This window comes from Colobus angolensis, unplaced genomic scaffold (assembly GCF_000951035.1).
Source record: "Colobus angolensis palliatus isolate OR3802 unplaced genomic scaffold, Cang.pa_1.0 Scaffold185, whole genome shotgun sequence".
NCBI lineage: Eukaryota > Metazoa > Chordata > Mammalia > Primates > Cercopithecidae > Colobus > Colobus angolensis.
The window spans coordinates 1929146-1936470 of NW_012114988.1; the positions used below are offsets into that span (position 1 = coordinate 1929146).

A 7325-nucleotide genomic window follows, 5' to 3' on the forward strand; every position below is an offset into this window, starting at 1 on the left:
TTTTTAGTAGAGACGGGGTTTCACCATGTTGGTCAGGCTGGTCTCGAACTCCTGACCTCAAGTGATCTGCCCGCCTCAGCCTCCCAAAGTGCTGGGAATACAGGCGTGAGCCACTGTGCCCAGTCCTCAGGTATTTTTGATTGTCCAGGTCAAGTATAGCAACCAGGAGGCAACACTGGAAAACAATAAGCTCCTGAGTGGCTCTGAGGATGGTGGTGCAGGGACCATGCAGAGGCACACGGCAGCCCTAAGGGGGCACGGTACAAAAACACACATCTCAGGCTTCCCAAGCTGCGATGGGCCTCGGAAATACTCATTAGCCTCATGCCCTGACTCAGGCCCAGCTCCAACTTAGGAGCCGTTAGCCACATGTGGCCTTTTACAGTTTAAGTAAAATGTATATCTCAGTTATTCAGTCGTACTAGCTACACTTAAGCCTGGGGGCTACCATCCTGGGCAATGCAGATATAGACCACTTCCAGCTTTGCAGAAAGTTCCATCAGACAGCAGTGGCCCAGAGGGATCACAGTGTGTCAGCTTCATTTCCCCATCTAAAAACTGGAGCTCCTCACAGGTCATTTGAGGGTGCCAAACAGAAGGAAGACACCACCCAGGGTGGACATTTCTACCTCACACCTAAAGAACCACTGTACTGGGCCGGGCGTGGTGGCTCATGTCTGTAATCCCGGCACTTTGGGAGGCGGAGGCGGGAGGATCACCTGAGGTCGGGAGTTGGAGACCCGTCTCTACTAAAAATACAAAATTAGCCGGGCGTGGTGGCGCATGCCTATAATCCCAGCTACTCGGGAGGCTGAGGCAGGAGAATTCCTTGAACCTGGGAGGTAGAAGTTGCAGCGAGCCAAGATCGCACCACTGCACTCCAGCCTTGTCAACATGAGCAAAACTCTGTCTCAAAAAAGAACCACTGTATCCTGGTGGGAGGGAGAAGGCAGCCCGGCCCGGCAGGGGAGGCATCCGTGACTGCTCCAGAACCCAAGGGGTAGCCTCTGTCCCTGAGAGTGAACACCAGGGATGCAGGTTTGCCCCTTGGTCAGCTGCTGGTGCACCCAGGAGGGTCTCAAAGGAGCACAGGAAGGCTGAGGGCTGACACCGTGGAAATGCAAGCCCAGCAACTCCTCCCTGGCCCGGGAGGTTTAAGGGATGCCGCAGAGGCCTCCGGTGCTGGAGGAAGGGTTACCCAAGATCAGCGGTGACCCTCAGCCTGGGTCAGATGTTTGAAGCTGTCAGACAGCAGGGAACACTCATGTTGTGAAGGTGGCTGCAGGGCCACACACCTGGCTGGCCCAACCTCCCCACCCTTCTCTGAAAGGAGAGATGAAAGGGGCCAGGATGGGAAATTGAGTATTTAGATGGATGCTGACCAGCATCAGCCCCCAAATGACCACTCTCTGGTACCCTGACGGGGCACACCGAGTCCCTGCCTGATGCCTCCAGTGCTGGGGAACCCACTGCCTTCCAGGGCAGCCCATCCTGTTGGTGAACAGAAAATCTCTCTCACACTGAAGGAAAGGTTGTCTCCCTACACTATAGCGTCTAAGCAGCAGGTGCCCTTCTGTTCAAAACCCCAGGGCAAGGAGTGGTCGTGGGGCTTAGCAGTCATAAATATGCTATGAAAAAGGAGGGCTGGGTGCGGTGGCTCATGCCTGTAATCCCAGCACTTTGGGAGGCCAAGGCAGGTGGATCACAAGGTCACGAGTTCAAGACCAGTCTGGCCAAGATGGTGAAATCCCGTCTCTACTAAAAATACAAAAATCAGCCAGGTGTGCTGGTGAGCGCCTGTAATCCCAGCTATTCGGCAGGCTGAGGCAGAGAACTGCTTGAACCCGGGAGGCGGAGGTTGCAGTGAGCTGAGACGCACCACTGCACTCCAGCCTGGTGACAGAGCGAGACTCCATCTCAAAGGAAAAAAAAAAAGAAAACAAAACTGACAAAAACCCCAATCATTTCCCTTTCTAAAAAGCTACATTCCACACAAACAGACAAAAGTGATGCTGCTGGGTGTGGTGACACGTGCCTGTAATCCCAGCTACTTGGGAGGCTGAGGCAGAAGGATGGCTTGAAACCAGGAGTTCAAGGCTGTAGTGTGCAATGACAATGCCTGTGAACAGCCTCTGCACACCAGCCTGGGCAACACAGTGAGACCCTGTCTCTAAAATAAGAATTAAAATGTACATCACAATGCCAGAGATGTAACAAGGTGCTGGTTTTAATTATCGGGAAAAGGTACCTGGATTTATGTCTTCCCCAAACCTTCCCAGTGCACCTGAGAGGTAGCCCTGTTTAAAGGGTTAAGGGAAGTGTGAGACACGTTGGGGATAAAGTACTTAAGACAGGGTACTTCCAGATGTGGCTCCAGGACCATCAGCTGTGGGGCAGGGATGGACTGTATGTTAAGACTGCAGAACCTGGCCGGGCATGGTGGCTCACACCTGTAATCCCAGCACCTTGGGAGGCCGAGGCAGGCAGATCACCTGAGGTCAGGAGTTCGAGACCAGCCTGGCTAACATGCTGAAACCCTGTCTCTACTAAAAATACAAAAAATTAGCCAGGTGCGGTGGCACGTGCGTGTCATCTCAGCTACTCAGGAGGCTGAGGCAGGAGAATCACTTGAACCCAGGAGGCAGAGGTTGCAATGAGCTGAGATTTTGCCATTGGACTACAGCTTGGGCAACAAGGGCGAAACTCCGTCTCATAAATAAATAAATAAATAAACAAACAGCACAGAACCCTGCAACTACTGTGTGATCCTACTTAGATGAGGTACCTGGAATAGGCCAACATATACGGACAGAAACTGGAATGGTGGTTGGCAGGGGCTGGGGGAGAGGGATGGAGAGTTAGGGTTTAAAGGGCATGGTTTCTGTTTGGAGTGATGAAAAAGTTTTGGAAATGGATCGTGGTGATGGTCCTCTAACACTGTGAATGTGCTTAATGCCACTAAATTGAATATCTAACAAATGGCTACAATGGTAAATTTTATGTTACATACATTTTACCATAATACAAAAAATGCAATGAAAAAAAAAAAGTGCAGGGTTCTGAACTCCACCCTGGAGTCCATTTCTGGGGTGGGACTTTGCATTTGAGCCCACTGATGTCAGGGCTCAGCTCCTTGTGCGTGGAAAACACACATCTTGTCAGTGGAAAAACACACATCTCAGGCTTCCCAAGCTGAGACGGGCCTTGGAAACACTCATTAGCCTCGTGCCCTGACTCAGGGCCAGCTCCAACATGGGAGCCTCTAGCCACATGTGGCCTTTTACAATTAAGTAAAATTTAAATCTCAGTCGTACTGGCTGCATTTAAGCCCAGAGGCTACCATGCCGGGGAGGGCCACACGCAGAGTCTCCTCGCAACCTCCCAGGCCCCTTGGCTTCCCTCCCCAAAGGGTAGAGAGTAAATAGAAACTCCCCCACTGGCTCTCCACTGTCTGGCTGACACAGGTAGAGATGCCAGAGGAAGCAATGACAAGACCCAGCCGGATGCTCGACCACCTGAACAGCATCACGCCTGACAATGAAAGGGACCCAGGGCGGGGGATGGGGCGGGGAGGGTGGGGGCCCACGCTGGGGAGCATGGACGAACAGGCCCCACATGTGTGGTCCAGAGGTGAATCACAGGGTACTAAGGATTTGGTGTCCTTTGTGTCCTTAGCACCCTGCCTGGCGCCTTGGCTCCTCTGCGGGGCTCAAGGAGCCAGCAATTCAGGATGAATGGGAACATGGAGTGCTGGTGGGCAGCCTGGAGCCGGGAGGAGGGCGTCTGAACCGCCGCCACCAAAGCCTCCATGCGCTCTCTCACTGCAGGGCAGCCTTGTGAGTTCACAAGACTGAGAAAGGCACGTGCCTCTTTCTAGTAGATTCTGGGAACACATGTGCTCGGACAGGGGTTGGCACAAAAAGGAAAAAAAGCAAGATTTAACTCAGATGTCCATCTACCTGACTGTGTACTTCGGGCCACTGGTGGGAGTGAAAAGGTGCTAGTGTGCTCTGATCATGAATCGTCCCTGTGCTGCAGCCTGGGCAACACAGCGTAAACCAGAGTATGTGCCCTCCTGGGTTTCTTACTCTAAAATTAACCCAATCCCAGGAAAGCAAAGGGCAGAGGTTCTGAATGTCTGATCTGTGGAATGCCACAATTACGAATCCAGATTCCTGGCAGGGGAGGGGAGCCTGAGAATCTATACCTCAGCAAGCACCCCAGACCACTGCAATCCCTGAAGTCTGAGACCCGCCTTGAATGGGTTGGATAAGGTCGGGAAGACGGTAAAGGGTGAAAACTTCCAGGGCTACCAAGGCGTTCCCATGACTTTTCTTTCTTTTCTTTTCTTTTCTTTTTTTTTTTTTAAGACAGAGTCTTGCTCTGTTGCCCAGGCTGGAGTGCAGTGGCGTGATCTCAGCTCACTATCACCTCTGCCTCTTCTAGATTCAATTAATTTTCCTGTATCAGCATTCCGAGTAGCTGGGACTACAGGCATGCGCTACCACGCCCGGCTCATTTTTGTATTTTTTTTTAGTAGAGATGGGGTTTCACCACGTTGCCCAGGCTGGTCTTGAATTCCTGACCTCAAGTGCTCCGCCTGCTTCGGCCTCCCAAAGTGCTGGGATTACAGGTGTGAGGCACCGAGCCCATGCCTTTTCTAAGGTTTCATATCTGACCCTGGAAGCCTCCCTGTGTGACATCCTGGAGTATGGTCCGTTCCCAGCCTTGGGCCCCAGTTTCCTCACCTAGTAGAGGGAGCGGGTTGACCCCATCCCTGCAGAGGTTTCCCTCTCAGGACTCTGCATTCTAGGTTTCCAAACGGTTGTGGCTCCTCCTGTCAGGAGCCAGCTTGCCTCTGGCTTCTGGCTAGGGTGAAGAGGTAGGGGCAGAGTCTCCTGTTGACAGAGACCGAGGACCACTCTGGGCCCCAGAGGCCCCCCCTTCCAACTGGCTCTGACTGATTGGAAGCCAGTGAGCCGAAGGTGCCAGGGAGAAAAATCCCATGACTCTCAGCAGCTCAGCCTCTGCTCTGTGGCCTGGTAGCCCGGGGAATTGTCAGCTGACAAGGAAACCGCAAGAGAAAGGGTCCTGGGAGGGCAGCATGGCAGCCTGGAACAGCTACTTTCCACAACCAGTATAACCTCTCCACGCCTCAGTGGTTTCACCTGTAAGATGGGGAGAACGGCAGCTGGCTGACAGAAATGGGGGGATCAACAGGAATACATGGAACAAGGTGCTTGGTTCTCAACTGAATGAAAATCCACATTCTTCCCTGCCTGGGCACACAGAACTTCAAAGTTAGGAACATGTTGCTGAGGCTGCGCTGTGAGGGGAGGGAATAAGGCATCCAGGAAATAGCAGCTGTTGTTTTTACTTCTCTCCAATTCCCCAGGAGGGCTTTTCTGAAACTTCTATACAATTAAAAGGTAGTGAACACGGTCAATGCCTGTGATAAAGTTACAGCCCGAACTAGTTGGGAGCCTGAGCCAGCCTCCAAATCCAAGAAGCAACAAAAGACGAGATCACTGGCACCTGCGGATTAGCCACCAGGTGCCAGGTGGACGGTGTTTCCCAAAACAGTCCCCAGTGTCCAGCACGTAGACTGAGGACAGGCCCCACCCGGAGCCCACCAGCTCCCTGCTCCTTAGGCCAGACTCAGCATCACCCAGTTCAGGCCTGGGACAGCAGGCAGCACTCGCATACCTGTTACACTCTTCTGGCTCTGAATTTCCTCCAAATTGGGTGCTACTGCAGCACATGATGGGCTAACGCCATTTGATGAGGGCTCCAGGGAATTGCCACAATTGATATCCTCTAACTGACCTCTCCTGAAGGCATCCAAAAAGCAGACGAGAGAAAGCCTGGAGTCCCCACCTTCATAGAGGCCACCCCACGGGAGACAGAGGTTGTCCTTGTGAACAGGAGGCAAGCCTGACCTTCCCTCTCCCTTGAAAGGCACTCATCTGACACCCGCAACATATGAAGCACTCACGGAGAGTAAATCCATTAAAACAACTCCACGCCCGCACACTATAACCATGCCTGTCTCTCTGGAGTGTTTACAGCCCTTAGTGACTCACAACAAACACGGGATCCCCAGGGCGATGGCTTCGGCCGGCTTTAATGACATGTTGGGTGTGCTTATCTGCTGGGACTAAAATCTGTCTACGCGCAAATGTGCTGACGTTCCATTTTTGTCAGCTTGCCGTGTTACGGATGAGGGAGGCTAACTCCAGAGCCAGGGGTGCTATTTTCCTTCTGAGATGATTAAAAAATGAACAAACTCTTCTTCCTCCAGAATGGCTGGAGGGTCCTGGCAAATTGTCCAGTTCACTCAACTGGAATATTACAAAGAACATAAACGATGTTTCGTGCCCATTATGGAGATTTCGTGATGACTCAGAAGGCCAAATAAGCAGCTAGCAACCCTTTGGAGTCACCTGTTTGAGTAAATCCCAATATTTCAAGCTTCAAAAATAAAAAAAAAGTATTACATATATTTTAAACACATATACATCAAGTCCTTTGGCATCTGGAGGAATAGGAATTCCCCCTCCTTCCTTATGGCATGGACCCAGAATCAGGCTCCACAGGGGGAAGGATGTTAATCACACAGATTCCTGTCCAATTTCCAACAACTCTGAGGTGGGTAATACGATTTCCATTTTACAGAAGGGTAAACTGAGGCTCGGGACATTAAATAACTTGCTTACGGGCATATAGCTAGCAAGGAGCAGAGCTGACAAATTCAAATCAGTGTGTGCCCTGTACCCACTATGGTGTGCCACCAGCCTTGGCAGAAGGATAAAGTTCTGTCCATCTCACTGGACCACAACACAGGGTGGAGGGCGGAGGGTGCCGGGCCACAGGTTGAGACTCCTCAGGGAAATGGATCTCAGCAGTGACTTTCACCCCGATTGTCCAGAAGAACCAAGCGCTCCATTGCCTCCATCCTGCCCTCGCCCTGCTAGCAGAAGTATGCTCACATGAAACCCACCAATGGGTTCTAGTGGGCAGCTTCCTAAAAGCATTCTTAATTCCAAGCAGTGGAGATTGCATCTCATCCAGTACCAGCAGAAATCCTTTTCAGAACAGCTCATGGAGAGCTGACCTCCCACTGAAATTGCTAACAGCAGAAAGATAAGCAAATGCTTGAGTTGCTTAAAACAAGGAATGTCAAGGAGAGGACAAACTTTTTTTTTTTTTTTAAGGATAAAAATTTAAAGGAAAAAGAGACCAGAAACAATGTGGGTCTACTTTCTTTTTTTTTTTTGAGACGGAGTCTAGCTCTGTCGCCCAGGCTGGAGTGCAGTGGCAGGATC

At 51.4% G+C, this 7325-nt stretch overlaps 1 protein-coding gene across 2 annotated transcripts in view; it reads right to left on the reverse strand.

The window, feature by feature from the left end:
- The window catches only part of KAZN (kazrin, periplakin interacting protein), a 538050-nt gene that overhangs the window by 184206 nt on the left and 346519 nt on the right, over window positions 1–7325 (reverse strand). The window contains exon 1 of one of the 2 annotated variants that reach the window (XM_011939916.1): window positions 5707–5945. The exons of the other annotated variant lie outside the window; for it this stretch is intronic. The gene's annotated coding sequence lies outside the window, so the exon portion shown is untranslated. Of the gene's footprint in view, window positions 1–5706; window positions 5946–7325 lie in introns of those variants that run through there. 2 annotated transcript variants of the gene reach the window in all.